General features: G+C 50.8%; 1 long non-coding RNA gene across 1 annotated transcript in view; it reads left to right on the top strand.

The window, feature by feature from the left end:
- The first annotated feature begins 179 nt into the window (after positions 1-179).
- LOC139356628 (uncharacterized) overlaps positions 180-16,240 on the top strand; it is a 32,162-nt gene continuing 16,101 nt past the window's right edge. Inside the window, exon 1 of the long non-coding RNA XR_011608748.1 lies at positions 180-265. This is a non-coding gene — a long non-coding RNA (uncharacterized lncRNA). The remainder of the gene's footprint in view (positions 266-16,240) is intronic.

The raw sequence follows: 16,240 nt of genomic DNA, 5'->3' as shown, positions 1-16,240 counted from the left end.
GGACATGCGGGCGGAGCTAGAAAGTTGAGAGGCCGAACTCTGTGTCAGTCTCCCTCAAGCCCCACCTAACTCTGCGTTTGTAAGCGCGCATGCGTCCTGCGGAGGGTCTCTGACTAGTTTGAGGGCTGAACTTCGGCTTGGAGCGGCTGGGAGCGGTTTGGAGCGGCTTGCAGCTGCGATGGGTGGTTTTGCTGCACACCGGAGTTTACAGTACTGTGTAGGATGCAACCGCTGCCCTTGGGGCCCTGGGAACCTTGCAGCACAGGTATGTATGCGAGTACATTCTCTCCCCAAGGTGAACCGTGGAGCTTTTGAGGGCAAGACCCTGCACTTCACAGCCCAGGGATTGACAAACGGGAAATCGGACTCTTATTTTCAGGTTTGAGCTCAGTTTAATTCTTCCATGCAGCTAAATGTGCTATTGCTGTTTGGGCCTTTCAACAATCTTAGGGAGGCGAGTGTGCTGTCTCATTTTTTGTTCGCAGAAACAATACGTGGTCATTGTATTTTCCATTTCTGTTTTCCTTTCCTTTTTTTTTTTTTTTTTTTTTTTAACAGAAAAGCACAAAGAAGCAAATAAATTATAATCCCAGCACTGAGAGAGAATAACTGTTGTCGTGTAGTGTGTTTTCTTCTGTCATTTTCCCCCTGGGCCAGCGGTTCTCAAAGTGTCGTCTGGGGACCCCTGAGATTTCCTAAACTCACTCGGTTTAGGAGTCCCCGAAGCCAAAATTACTTTCATAATAATACTAAGATGTTACTTGTCTTTTTCATTCTCTCAGAGTGAACAGTCAAGTTTTCCAGAGGCTGCTTGACGTGATGACATCACTGCTCTAACAGCTAATGGAATTGTGTATTTTTTTTAAACATTTCTCAACTTTAATGTCCATAGTAAATATAACCCACAAAACTAAAAGCTCTTGGGGATCCTCAGTAACGTGTGTAAAGGGGTCCTGAGACAGAGAAAACAGTTTGAGAACTATGCCCTCTGTTAAATTATGTTTTTTCTTTTATTTTCTTTTTAAGTATTTTTTAAAAAAAGTCTTATGTGGTATTACATAAAATACATATTCTTTTTTTTTTTTTTTTTTTTGAGACGGAGTCTCGCTCTGTCACCCAGGCTGGAGTGCAGTGGCCGGATCTCAGCTCACTGCAAGCTCCGCCTCCCGGGTTTACGCCATTCTCCTGCCTCAGCCTCCGGAGTAGCTGGGACTACAGGCGCCCGCCACCTCGCCCGGCTAAGTTTTTGTATTTTTAGTAGAGACGGGGTTTCACTGTGTTAGCCAGGATGGTCTCGATCTCCTGACCTCGTGATCCGCCCGTCTCGGCCTCCCAAAGTGCTGGGATTACAGGCTTGAGCCACCGCGCCCGGCCAAAATACATATTCTTAAGTGTACATCTCAATGAATTTTTACATATGGGTAGACTTCTATAACCACCTCCAAGATTAAAGAGCACTTCCAGTATCCCAGAAGGTTCCCTGATCCCTCTTCCAGTCAAATCCCTTACTGCCACTATTACCATTTCTACCCTGCTAGATTAGTTTTGCCTGTTCTTAAATTTTATATAAATGTCCTCCAGCATGTTTTCTTTTGTGTTTGCCTTCTTTTGCTCAACATGATTGTAAGATTGATTCCTGTTGTTTGGCTCTCTTTTCTTTTTTCTTTTTTTGTTTTTAAGACAGAGTCTTGCTCTTGTTGCCCAGGCTGGAGTGAAATGGCACGATTTCGGCTCGCTGCAACCTCTGTCTCCTGAGTTCAAGCGATTCTCCTGCCTCAGCCTCCCGAGTAGCTGGGGTTACAGGCACCCGCCACCACGACCAGCTAATTTTTGTATTTATTTATTTACTTTCGAGACGGAGTCTCTATTACCCAAGCTGGAGTGCAGGGGCGCGATCTCAGTTCACTGCAACCTCTGCCTCCCGGGTTCAGGCGATTCTCCTGCCTCAGCTTCCCAAGTAGCTGGGACTGCAGGCGCGTGCCACCACAACCGGCTAATTTTTGTATTTTTAGTAGGGATAGGGGTTCACCATGTTGGCCAGGCTGGTCTCGAACTCCTGACCTCAGGTAATCCACCCACCTTGGCCTCCCAAAGTGCTGGGATTTTGGGATTATAGGCGTGAGCCACCACGCCTGGCTGTTTCGCTATATTTTCATGTCAACTGTTCAGCTACGATACTGTTTTTTCAGCTGTGCAGTAATGCATTGTTTGGACGTACCACTGTGAAGTTGGTCAGTATCTCCTGGTAGACGTTTACATTATTTCCAGGTTTTCTTGTTATGCCCAGTACTTTGATGTATGGCTTTGTAGCTTAGTCTTTATGCCCATCCCTGATTGATTGTAGAAATGTCTTAGCCTTGGCTGGTCCTGTGAGGTCTGTAATGGAGGCAGCTTTCACAACTGATTTTTGCAAGATCTGGAATGAGTTCTGAATTTTCCCATCTCCCACTCTTCTTGGCCACCTTAAAGGAGGGATGTGGGGAAAGGTAGGGAAGAGAAGAATAGGAAGAGGGAACGCCGTGGCTCTACCCAGGGACCAGTGATAACTCCCCACCCAAGAACAACCTTTCTCCAGAAAGTGTCTGCGGCATCCTCATTTGGCCAACAGGGGGCGCCAGAGGCTCGCAGTGCGCGGAGAGAGCAACACACCCCCAACCCCTGAGCGCTCCACCCCTCACGGAAATTTCACTCCTAACACTTCCCAGCCTTCATTTCAGCGGCAATGCTTCGCCCATTTTATAGATGCAGTTGGGGCTCAGACCAAAGCGTCCTATCCAGTTACGAGCAGGATCAGAATTCGAACCCAAAGCCGGCTGACTCCAGAGTCCTTGTTCTGGTCAACACGGCTGGTGCTCTCCTGTGCAGGGTTTCACTCGTCCATTTAGCGTAATAAGATGGAGAGACGACAGATGGAGGTTCTGTTCACCACTCCGTCATTTACCGGCCCGGCCAGGTGCTGTCGGGACGGTTAATTCATGCCTCAGATCTTAGTTTCCTCATCTGTGCAATGGGATAACAATGGTTCCTCCCTCGTGGGTAGATATGAAATTTAAGCGGGGTCACGTGGACAAAATGCCTGGCTCAGGGAGTGCATAGTAAGCCTTTTTTTTGTTTTTGTTTGTTTTTTGAGACTGAGTCTCAGCCTGTCGCCCAGGCTGGAGTGCAGTGACGCCATCTCGGCTCACTGCAACCACTACCTCCCGGGTTCAAGCGATTCTTCTGCCTCAGCCTCCTGAGTAGCTGGGATTACAGGTGCCGGCCACGACGCCTGGCTAATTTTGTATTTTTAGTAGAGACGGGGTTTCACCATGTTGGCCAGGCTGGTCTCAAACTCCTGACCTCAAGTGATCCTCCCGCCTCCGCCTCCCAAAGTGTTGGGATTACAGGCGTGCGCCACCGCCCCCGGGAAGTAAACGCTGTTTTGAACAAATGATTTACTTCTCCCCCACAGGCACAGCCCCGGGAGGAAGCACATTGGCGCGGCCCGCGGCCTCCCACTCTTGGACCAGGCCCGGCCCCTTCTGGCCTCGGAAGGTGCAGACGCCTGTGGTGGCCGGGCGGGCGGGCTGGAGCGTTGGTGGCGTGGCGGGCTCCCCGCGGTAATTAGTCCGCGCCGGCTTGGGCTGCGCCAGCCGCTAATTACAAGTCTCCTAATGAGGCCGGCGGCTGTTTGCAATCACCCGGGTCCCCGCTGCGCGGCGCGGGAGGCCGCGGGGGAATATGCCCGCGGAGGCGTCGAGGAGGAGCAGCCGCCACCCCCTGGGCCCGGAGATGCGCTGGACGGCGACAGGGGTGTGCCCCGGCCGTGCCCGCCCCCGGAATGCTGGCCGCGAAGGGGCAGCGGCGGGGGCTCACACCCCAGCCCCTCCTCGGTTCTCTCCCGAGCCGGGCCGCGGAGGCATTATCCTCCCGGTCTCACGGGTGAGGAAGCCGATGAGGCTCTGAGAGGTGAGCTCACCCAGGTGCACAATAGAGCGCAATCCACGTCTGTCTGATCCCAACCTGTGCCCTTAGCCGAGTCAGGTACCCCTGGATCAATGGGGGTGGTCGCTGTTGTCATTACTGTTAGTGTTGTTACAGTTGTCCTGGGACTTCTCAGATTCTTTTTTTTTTTTTTTTTGAGACGGAGTCTTGCTCTGTCCCCCAGGCTGGAGTGCAGTGGCGCGATCTCTGCTCACTGCAAGCTCCGCCTCCCGGGTTCACGCCATTCTCCCGCCTCAGCCTCCCGAGTAGCTGGGACTACAGGCGCCCACCACCACGCCTGGCTAGTTTTTGGTATTTTTAGTAGAGGCGGGGTTTCACCGTGTTAGCCAGGATGGTCTCAATCTTCTGACCTCGTGATCTGCCCGCCTCGGCCTCCCAAAGTGCTGAGATTACAGGCGTGAGCCACCGCGCCCAGCCAGGATAACTGTCTTTATTCTCCATCCGTGTCTCCTGGGTGATCATTAATTGGGCTCTCACTGGATGCCGGCCACTGTCCTTTCTGTGTTTGATTGATTGAGTCCTCACATCAGCCTCATGAAGGTAGGTCCCATTATCCTGTGAGACACAGGGAGGAAAATGGCTTGCCCAAGTTGACACAGTAAATTTAGGTGAACATCTGTCTTACTCTAAAACCCATACTCTTAACCCCTTGCTCTCTACTCTGTATTCTGGGACCTAGAAGGATGCTGAGCAAGGAGAGCCCAACTAGGGTACCATTCTGAGGTGACTTTGGCATCCAAGGGGTTTCTATCAGAGCCCAGACGCTGCTGTTGTGGATGGTGGCAAAGGGAACCTGTATCTGCTCCGGCATTTTATTAAGCAGCCACTGCTCATTAGAGGCTCCTGCTCCTCGTATCTTTACCAGTTTTCTGTAAAACCCTTATGGGGACAATCTAGATTAAATTAAACCCTCCATCTGCTTAGCCAGGGGCTTGGGGAGCTGCCGCATCCTCCCGGTTGCTGGAACAGATGCAGCCCTCCCTGGACTTCAGACATAACATTGCATCTTGCTCCTCCTTTGTCCTCGCTGCCCCGTGGACCTCTTTCCCTGTCTCTGCCTGCTGTGAGAATTCGCTCATCCAAAAATTAATTGAAATTACAAGGGCACTACGGTTTGACCCAGCAATTTCTCCACCAACAATTTCTCCCACTGAGATTCTTGCACTTGTGCCAAATGACAGGTGAATGAGGATGTGTCTTGCTTGCAGCATCGTTGGTTATAGCAAAAGGCCACCTCAGTGTTTACCAGAAAGGGTCCACTGTATGTGTGTATTTATCGGACAGCTATGGGCCAGGGAATGTTCATTCTAAACACTGCCTAGGCTGGGCGCAGTGGCTCACGTCTGTAATCCCAGCACTTTGGGAGGCCGAGGTGGGCGAATCACTTGAGGTCAGGAGTTTGAGACCAGCCTGGCCAACATGGTGAAACCCCGTCCCTACTAAAAATACAAAAAATTAGCTGAGCATGGTGGCAGTTGCCTGTAATCCCAGCTACTGGGGAGGTTGAGGCAGGAGGATCGCTTGAACCCAGGAGGCAGAGGTTGCAGTGAGCCGAGACTGTGCCACTGCACTCCAGCCTGAGCAACAGAGCAAAAATCTGTCTCAAAAAAAAAAAAAAATAGCCGGGCGCGGTGGCTCAAGCCTGTAATCCCAGCACTTTGGGAGGCCGAGGCGGCTGGATCACGAGGTCAGGAGATTGAGACTATCCTGGCTAACATGGTGAAACCCCGTCTCTACTAAAAATACAAAAAACTAGCCAGGCGTGGTGGTGGGCGCCTGTAGTCCCAGCTACTCGGAGGCTGAGGCAGGAGAATGGTGTGAACCCGGGAGGTGGGGCTTGCAGTGAGCCGAGATGGCGCCACTGCACTCCAGCCTGGGCGACACAGCGAGACTCTGTCTCAAAAAAATAAAAAAATAAATAAATAAATAAATAAACAAATAAACACTGCCTAGATTGACTCATTTAATCCTCACAACTACCCTATGAAGTAGATACTTAGTTTTATTAACCCCATTTTACAGATGAGGAAACAGGCTCAGGAAAAACAAACTGGTGGCCTAAACTTCATGTGGCTTGTCCACAGCAGGGCCAGAATTTGGAACAGGCAGTCCATGTTCTTAATCACTGTCCTGTATGACTTCTCTGCCTTAATTTGCATGGAAAATTTCCAAAGGGTGACCCAAGAAGCTGTTGATGGTGGTTACCTCTGGGGAGAGGAATTCAGGTGTGAAGTAGGAGGGCCTTAGTTTCTACCATGTCCTCTTTTATTCCATTTTATTTTGCCATATGTTTGTGTGCTGAATGTTTATGTTCCCCCAAATTCATATGCTGAAATCCTAACCTTTAAGATGATGGTATTAGGAGGTGAGGACTTTGGGAGGCGATAAGGTCATAAGAGTTGACCCCTCAAGAATAGTATTAGTGCCCTTATAAAAGGGACCCCAGGCTGGGGACTGTGGCCCATGCCTGTAATCCCAGCACTTTGGGAGGCCGAGGTGGGTGGATCACTTGATTCTAGGATTTTAAGACCAGCCTGGGCAACATGGTGAAACCCCGTCTCTCCTAAAAATACAAAAATTAGCTGGGTGTGGTGGTGCATGCCTGTAATCCCAGCTACTCGGGAGGCTGAGGCGGGAGAATCACTTGAGCTTCAGCCTGGGAGGCAGAGGTTGCAGTGAGCTGAGATCACACCGCTGCACTGCAGCCTAGGTGACAGAGCAAGGTCGTGTCTCCAAAAAAAAAAAAAAAAAAAAAAAAAGAGGGGGACCCCAGAGAGTGCTCTTTCCCTCTCCTGCCACATGAGGACACAGAATCTCCTGGCACCTTAATCTTGGACTTCCCGGCCTCCAGAACTGTGAGCAATAAAAGCAATAAATATGTGTTGTTTAAGCCAACCAGTCTGTGGTATTTTTGTTGTAGTATCCTGAAAAGACAAACGGACATGTGCATATGTTAGTTTGATAATTTAAAGAAGTTACTGGCCAGGCACAGTGGCTCATGCCTATAATTCCAGCACTTTGAGAGGCTGAGGCAGGAGGATTGCTTGAGCCCAGGAGTTTAAGACCAGCCTGGGCAACAAAGTGAGACCCCCATCTCTACAAAAAAATAAAAATTAGCCAGGCATGGTGGCACGTGGCTGTAGTCCCAGCTATTTGGGAGTCTGAGGTGGGAGGATTGCGTGAGCCCAGGAGGTTAAGGCTGCAGTGAGCCGTGATTGCACCACTGTACTCCAGCCTGGGTGACAGAATGAGGCTTTGTCTCAAAAAAATAAATAAATAAATAAGTGAAAAGAACTTACTGAGCCCCAGTCCCCAAGGTATGTTAACACCAGTCCTTACCTTAGCGCTGGAAGTGGGTACTATCATTATCCCCATCTCATAGATGAGAGAGCTGAGCTCACGGAGGTAGTCTGGCTGGCCCAATTACAAAGAGGGACTGACTCTTCAAGCCAGTGCTCTTTCTCCTAATTCATATTAGCCCCTGGGCTTGGAGGGTTCAGAGGGGAGAAAAGTGATTTAAAGCATGAACTGGAGCCAGCTGACCTGGATTCAAGTCTTGATTCAGCCATTACTGGCTGTGTGTCCTTGGGCAAGTCACTTTCCCTCTCTGAACTTGTTTCCCTTCTGTGAGGATTAAACAGTTTACCGTCATGTCACATGCTTAGAACAAGGCCTGTTTAATCGTGAGCACTCAAGAGATGTCAGGTATTTTTAAAAAATATACATTAAATTGTAATAGAGACAGGGTCTCGCTATGTTGCCCAGGCTGGTCTCGAAGGCCTGGGCTCAAGTAATCCTCCCACTTTGGCTTCCCAAAGTGCTGGGATTACAGGCAAGAGCCACTGCGCCTGGCCAGGTATTTTTATAGTACTGTTCTCAACATTGTCGTCCCCAGTTTCAAGCTCAGAGTGGTTCCTTCCCCCAGCTAGTGGGTCTAGTCCTCCCCCGAAGGACAAAGCCCAGCCACCCTGTGCTCGCATCTCCAGCAGAAGCCCGTTGGAGTCAGTTCTCCTGGGTTATCCCAGGGCAGTGGCTGTGATCAGAGTTGATCACATTGCCAGAGCTGATCTTAGGAGAAGAGGCAGAGCCACAGGACTGGTGTGGCCCGGATCCAAGGCAAGGCTGTGGCGGGCGGGCGGCCTCCCAGTTCGGGATGTTCCCAGCGCGTTCCCACCGCTCACACTTGGAGGGAGAAGGGCCTCAAAATAGCTGCTGCTTCCCCAGCACGGCGCTAGGCCAGGGACAGGAATAGACATCTGGGGGTGGCCGCTGCAGCCTCCCTCAAGGACCCTGGGGGGCTGGAAATAGGCAGAGGCCAGACCCCCACCAATGTGGAGGGGATAGTACAGTTGTCAGTGTGCGGTGACCCGCCTGTGACAGTCCAGCCCATGGAATGTGTTGCCCCAGCTGGAGTTAGCTGGTCAGTGGGTCACCAACTCCAGCCAGATGCTGGCCAAGGCCTGGATTGTTAAACCAATAGGGAGTGTCCTTCAGCCCTGGCTCCTGTGATCCTCTCTGGGAAGGTGGGAAAACTGAGGCCCAGAGAGGTTCACATGCCTGAGATCATGCAGCTGATCTGTTTGGTGAGCAGCAGCCAGACTTACAAGAAAGGCAGGCCCTGGGGCTCTGAGAGCAGTATAGGGCGGTGGCTAAAGGGTTGGAGGACTCAGACTGCCTGGTTAAATCCAGCCTTGGCTACTTATGTCCTGCATGCCCTCGGACCTCAGTTTCATCATCTATAAAATGGGCACAAGGAGAGTACCCACCTCTTTTAATGGTTGTAAAGACTGAGTGAATTATTCTTTGTACTAGTATGATTGTTACTGTGTTTTCCCCAGATTCCCTTTTTTGTTGAGACAGGGTCTTCATCTGTCTTGCAGGCTTCGGTGCAGTGGCATGATCATAGCTCACTGCAACCTTGAACTGCTGGGGCTCAAGCGATCCTCCCATCTTGGCCTCCCACGTAGCTGGGACTAACGGTGCATGCCACCATGCCTGGCTAATTTTTATTTCTACTTTTAGTAGAGATGAGGTCTCACTATGTTGCCCAGACTGGTCTTGAACTCCTGGCCTCAAGTGATCTTCCCGCCTCGGCCTCCTAAAGTGTTGGGATTACAGGTGTGAGCCACTATGCTGGGCCCAGATTCCTTATTCATTCATCCCTAAGGCATTGCTTGAGCCCCTACTGTGTGCCAGGCACAGTGCAAGGCCCAGCTCACAGTAGCTCACAGGGTGAAAAGAAGAAACCTAGTTAACATTTCAGGGAGCCTGCCATGTGCCAGCAACTGTGCTAAGTGATTTTTACATGTTATGTCGTGTATTTCTCATGATAACCTACGAGGGACCATTATCATAACCAGTTTTTTTTTTTTTTGAGATGGAGTCTTGTTCACTCTGTTGCCCAGGCTGGAGTACAGTGGCATGATCTTGACTCACTGCAACGTCCACCTCCTGGGTTCAAGTGATTATTCCTGCCTTAGCCTCCCAAGTAGCAGGGATTACAGGCGTGCACTACCACACCTGGCTAATTTTGTACTTTTAGGAGAGACAGGGTTTCACCATGTTGGCCAGGCTGGTCTCAAACTCCTGACCTCAAGCGATCCGCCTGCCTCAGCCTCCCAAAGTGTTGGGATTACAGGCGTGAGCCGCTGCACCTGGCCAGGATACTTTTTTTTTTTTTTTGAGTCAGAATCTCACTCTGCTACCTAGACTGGAGTGCAGTGGTGCGATCATGGCTCACAGCAGCCTTTACTTCCCTGGGCTCAGATGATCCTCCCACCTCAGCCTCCCAAGTAGCTGGGACTACAGGCATGCACCACCACGCCTGGCTAATATATATGTTTTTAATATGTTTTGTGTAGAGATGGGGTTTTTCCATGTTTCCCAGGCCGATTTCAAACTTCTGAGCTTGGGTGATCTGCCTCCTCAGCCTCCCAAAAGCTGGAATTGCAGGTGTGAGCCACTGTACCTGGCCTGGGACACTCTATTGGGGAGATAGACATGTCGTTCACTTGTTACTGCCCAGGCATTGGGCACTTGGAGGAGGGCTCCACTCCCTCAGCCTGGACATTTATGGCTTCAGCCCCCAGCGGTCCCTCTCTGACCTCTGCTCCAGGCCTCCCAAGTGGCCAGGGCCTTCTTGGGAGAAGAGAGGCTCGGGGAAGCCCACAGCCCTGCCTCACTCATGTCCCAGTCTCATGAGATGTGAGGTCCCCAGCCTGCATTACAGAATTTCCACCTCCCTTCTACTGGGTTTCCCTGAGTACCTACTGTGCCAGGCCTGCACTAGGCTCTGAGAACACAAGAGGACTTTGTCCCTGCCCTGATATTGCTCACTAGGTGGTGAGAGAGACAGGTTGTTAAAAAGGTGGGCCGGGAGCAGTGGTTCACGCCTGTAATCCCAGCACTTTGTGAGGCAGAAGTGGGTGGATCACCTGAGGTCAGGAGTTCAAGACCAGTCTGACCAACATGGTGAAACCCTGTCTCTACTAAATACAAAAGATCAGTCAGGCATGGTGGTGGGTGCCTGTCATCCCAGCTACTCAAGAGGCTGAGGCAGGAGAATCGCTGGAACCCAGGAGACAAGGTTGCAGTAAGCTGAGATCGCACCATTGCACTCCAGCCTGGGCAACAAGAATGAAACTCCATCTCAAAAAAAATAAATAAAATAAAAATAAAAGGCAAGAGCAGCTACTGCTCTGGTAAGAACAGGGTGTAAACGGGTGCCTGGAGGAGGTGCTTAACTCAGCCCAGGTGGTCAGGGAAGGCTTCCTGGAGCTGGTGGTGTCTGAGCTGAGGCCTGAAAGAAAAAGAGCCAGGGGAAGAGAGAGGAGATAGGAAAGAGTGTTGTAGGAAGAGGGAACTGCTTCTGCTAAGGAAGGGATGTGCTGAGTTCCAGGAAGTGTGAGTTGTAGGGGATAGAGGTGTGGGTGAGGGGGACTGGGACTGTGGAGATGGGGAGAGACAGGTCCCTCAGGGCCTTGCTGGGCACACTGAAGGCTTGGATACTGAGTGGAGGGCTGAGAGAATGAGATCAGGAGCTGGAAGGTTCCCTTTGGCTTCAGGGAAGGATAGACCTCAGGTGGCTGGACTGGAGGTAGGGATGCTAGGGAGGAAGCTGCTGCCTGGAGGGAGAAGAGAGACTTGGATGAGGGTGGTGGGGATAGAGAGAAACAGAAACAGGCTTTGTAAAGTGTTTACAGGTAGAACTGGTTACCTCTTGCTGCATAATAAATCACCCCAAAACTGTGTGGCTTAAAACAACAACACTTACTTCTCATGATTCTGTGGGGCGAGAGGGCAGTTCTGCATCACGTGGGGCTGCTGGGATGGCTGGAAGATCTCAAGTGGCCTCACCCACGTGGCTGGCAGTCGTTGTTGGCTGCCGGCTGGGTGCTCAGTTAGGGCTGTTGGTTGGGGGGAGCCTCAGCTTAGTGCATTCACAATGTTGAGCAACCACCACCTCTTCCTAGTTTCACACTTTCCTATCACTCCATACCCATATGGCAATCTCTCCCCATCTTCCCTCCCCCCAGCCGCTGACAACCATGAATCTGCTTTCTGTCTCTATGGGTTTACCTATTCCGGACATTTCAGACACATGGAATCTACAATATGTGCCCTTTGGTGTCTGGCTTCTTTCACTTAGCATGATGTTGTCAGGGTTCACCCATGTTGCAGCAGGCGCCAGCACTTCATTCCTTTTTATGGCTGAATAATATTCCATTGTATGGCTAGACCACAATTTGTTTATCCATTCATCTGATGATGAACATTTGGCTTATTTCCACCTTTCAGCTCTTGGGAATAATGCTGCTATGAGCATTGGTGAACAAGGATCTGTTTGAGTCCCTGCTTTCAGTTCTTTAGGAATGGAATTTCTGTGTCATATGGTAACTCTATGTTTAACTTTTTGAGGAACTGCCAAACTGTTTCCCACAGCAGCTGCACCATCTTCCACTCCCAGCCGCAATGGATGAGTGCAATGGACTGAATGTTCATGTCCTCCCCAAATTCATATGTTGAGATCCTCACCCATGAAGTGATGGCATTAGGAGGTGGGGCCTTCGGGAAGCAAACAGGCCGTGTGAGTGGAGCCGTCATCAGTGGGATGAGTGTGCTTAGAAAAGGGACCCCAGAGAGGCCGGGCGCTGTGGCTCACGCCTGTAATCCCAGCACTTTGGGAGGCTAAGACGGGCGGATCACGAGGTCAGGAGATCGAGACCATCCTGGCTAACACAGTGAAACCCCGTCTCTACTAAAAATACAAAAAATTAGCTGGGCGTGGCGGCGGGCGCCTGTAGTCCCAGCTACTCTGAGGCAGGAGAATGGCGTGAACCTGGGAGGCGGAGCTTGCAGTGAGCCAAGATCGCGCCACTGTACTCCAGCCTGGGCGACAGAGTGAGACTCCATCTCAAAAAAAAAAAAGAAAGAAAGAAAAGGGACCCCAGAGAACATTCTTGCCTTCTCTCCACCATGTGAGGGGACGATGAGAAGTCAACAGTATTCAACCCAGAAGAAGGCCCTCACCAGAACGATGCTGGCCACCGTGATCTCACACTTCCAGGGTCCAAAACTATGAGAAATACATTTCTAGGTTTTGTTGTTGTTTCTTTTTGAAACAGGGTCTCACTGTCGCCCAGGCTAGAGTGCAGTGGCGTACTCTCGGCTCACTGCAACCTCCGCCTCCCAGGCTCAAGCCATCCTCTCTCAGCCTCCCAAGTAGCTAGGATTAGAGGCACAAGCCGCTTCACCCAGCTTAAGCTTTACCTCTTTTTTTTTTGTAGATATGAGGTCTTACTATGTCTCCCAGGCTAGAACTCCTGGCCTCAAGCCATTCTCCCGTCTCAGTCTTCTGAGGACCTGGGATTACAGGCACCCGCCACCATGCCTGGCTAATTTTTGTATTTTTAGTAGAGATGGGGTTTCACCATGTTGGCCAAGCTGGTCTCGAACTCCCGACCTCAGGTGATCAGCCTGCCTTGGCCTCCCAAAGTGCTGGGATTACAGGCACGAGCCACCGCACCTGGCCAGCAGTTGTTATTTCTCTCCCCACTTCTTATTTTATTTTATTTTATTTTACATTTCCCTGAAAACTTTTTATTGGCTTTTTGGATAGAAATGGGAATTTATTTGCCAGGAAGCATGATCCCATCACAGTTCTGCTGGAACCAGCGCATGGCCTCCTCTTTGCTGGTTCTATGTTTGGCCATAGTGCAGCCTGTCCTGCGCTTCTTGTCTGTGATGCTGAAACCTGGCCTACTCAGCACCACACAGAAGTCCAGGCCGTAGAGACCCACACTTGGATCATATTTGATACCCAGATTGATGTGTTGCTGGATCCCAAAATCAAAGTTTCCAGTATCTGAGAAGTTATTTTTTCTCAACTCATACTCCCGTACCTCTAGAGCCTTCTCCAGGATTTCTTCTGCTTTGGCCTCTTGAACTATGCAGCAGACAGCAGTCTTTTCATTTTTCCGGATGCCAAACGATATGACAGTGTATCTGGCTTTGGAAAGCACAGGGTCTGGGCTGCAAGCCACTCCAATGCTTTGGCTACAGGGTGTCACTCTGTCTCGCTCTGTCAACCAGGCTGGAGTACAGTGGCGCCATCTCGGCTTACTGCAACCTCCGCCTCCCAGGCTCAAGCCATCCTCTCTCAGCCTCCCAAGTAGCTGGGATTAGAGGCACAAGCCGCTTCACCCAGCTTAAGCTCTACCTCTTTTTTTTTTTTTCTCTTTCTTTTTGTAGATATGAGGTCTTACTATGTCTCCCAGGCTAGAACTCCTGGCCTCAAGCACTCCTCCTGCTTCAGCCTCCCAAAGTGCTGGGATTACAGGTGTGAACTGCTGCACCTGGCCAATCTCTCCTTTTTTTTGTTTTTGAGACAGAGTCTTACTCTGTCGCCCAGGCTGGAGTACAGTGGTACAATCTCGACTCACTGCAAGCTCCGCCTCCCGGTTCAAGTGACTCTTTTGCCTCAGTCCCCCAAGTACCTGGGACCACTGACGTGTGCCACCACTCCTGGGTAGTTTTTGTACTTCCAGTAGAGATGGGGTTTTACCATGTTGGCCAGGCTGGTCTCAAATTCCTAACCTCAGGTGATCTGCCTGCCTCAGCCTCCTAAAGTGCTGAGATTACAGGCGTGAGCCACTGTGCCCAGCCTCAAGCTCTACCTCTTGATGGGAGGTCAGCATGCCCTTACAGGGTGGTCGGGGGAATGGTTGGGGGCCGTCTTTGGAGAGAGTCTACTAGAGGAAGTCTTGGTAATAAGTTGACTGTAAGGGGTTGGAGAGAACAAGAGCAGAAAAAGGCAGGCAGGGGTGTCATCCACATTTCTGGGTTGAGCCACTGGGCAGTTAGAGAAGCCTGGGGAGGAGCAAGAATGAGGTGAAGGAAATCATTCAGTCATGGACATACTGAGTTTGAGCTCCCTTAGGCATCCAGGCCCCAGGAGCCCTGGGAATCAAATGAATGATAAACAAAACATGGAAGGGTACTTACAAGGGCTTATTGAACAAATATATTCAATAAATATTTATGGAACACTTTATGCTAATACTACCTAACATTTATGTGGTGCTAGCCATGGGTCAGGCACTTTGCATTTAAAAAAAATTGAGTTATAACATACATACGGTAAAATGCATAGATCTATGGTGGTGGTGGTATTATTTTTGAGACAGAATCTCAAGAGTGAGATTCCAACAGAGCTGCCCAGGCTGGAGGGCAGTGGCATGATCCTGGCTTACTGCAACCTCCACCTCCCAGGCTCAAGCGATTCTGCTGCCTCAGCCTCCCGAGTAGCTGGGATTACAGGCGCGTGCCACCACACCTGGCTAATTTTTGTATTTTATTAGAGATGGGGTTTTGCCATGTTGGCCAGGCTGGTCTCGAACTCCTGAGCTCAAGTCATCCACCCGCCTTGGCCTCCCGAAGTGCTGGGATTATAGGCATGAGCCACTGTGCCCAGCCTACAGTGTACATCATTGAATTTTATATGTCACCTCCCGGGTAAAGATACAGAACATTTCCAGCCCCAGGAAGCCCCCTCTCAGCCATGTTATATTTAATTTTCACAGTGACCCTATGAGGTAGGGAGCGTGATTATTCCCATTTTTCAGATGATGAAACTGAGATTTAGGTGAAGCCACTTTCCCAAAACCACACGGCGGTAGAGTCTGGACTCTAATTTAGGTCTATATGACTAGGAACGTGGACCCCTTTCCAGCCCCCCGAGATTTCTCCCTAAGGCCAGACTCTTGACTCTCAGACCATCTGAGAGCAAGCTGGGGAACACTCCATTCCCTCACTGGGCTGGGACTGGACTCAGGCCTTGGCGGGGCACCCTAGGGCAGGAGCTAGGTGGTCCAGCCTCCACTGGAGAATGGGAGACCCTCATTTGTGGCTCTATGGGAGGTACAGGGCCAGGGAGGATGTGGATTTAGGTTGAAGAGGGAAGAATGAGATGGGCCTTTCCATGTCCCCATCAGTCAGGGAGGGGCCACCTGTGGGTGGTGCTGGCTGAGGATACACAGCAGGTTCCAGCTGCACTCATTTCCCAGCAATGGGCCCTGGGGAAGGTCAGCTTTGCCCGCGCCTCGTCGGCCTGATAGGGGAGAGGAGGGGAGCCACGCCTGTCAGTACGACTTTAGGCCCTGCTTCCCAAGCGTCCCTCAGACCTGCCAGGAGGATCCTGGGAATGTCCGCTGGGCCTCCTTGAGGAGGACAGACGAGGCTCCTTCCCAACCCCACGTGTCTGCCCTGCGCACCGCTCTGACCTCTACTATCCTCTCCTCAAGCTAAAACTGACCTCCTTGCTCTTCTCCTAACCTGTGAAGCCCCTACTCGCCTCAGGGCCTTTGCACTCAATCTGGAATCTTCTGCCTCCTGGATTTTGCGTGGCAGATGTCTTCTCATTTGTCCTGGCTCAAACGTCACCTCTTTAGAGGGCTCTTCCCTGGACAAGTTGCCCTATTTAGTGCTCTCCTCACCAGCCGGCACAATGGTGCCAGATGACCTGGATTTGAATCACAGCTCCACCTGCTCCAATGCTGTGTGGCATTGGGCAGGTTACTTAACTCCTCTGTTAAGCCACAATTTCCTCAGCTGTAAAGTGGGGGTGGTGATTACAGCCTCATCGGGTGGTAGCAAGGATCAAATTATTTAACATCTGTTGGCAATGCCTGACCCATAGCAGATGCTTTATACATGTTAGCTTTTATTCACGTAAATGCTTATTCCATGCTGAAATGAT

The sequence above is a fragment of the Macaca nemestrina genome, chromosome 10 (genome assembly GCF_043159975.1).
Source record: "Macaca nemestrina isolate mMacNem1 chromosome 10, mMacNem.hap1, whole genome shotgun sequence".
Lineage (NCBI taxonomy): Eukaryota > Metazoa > Chordata > Mammalia > Primates > Cercopithecidae > Macaca > Macaca nemestrina.
Note: the sequence above shows the minus strand (reverse complement) of the source record. Positions and strands in the feature narration are given on the sequence as shown.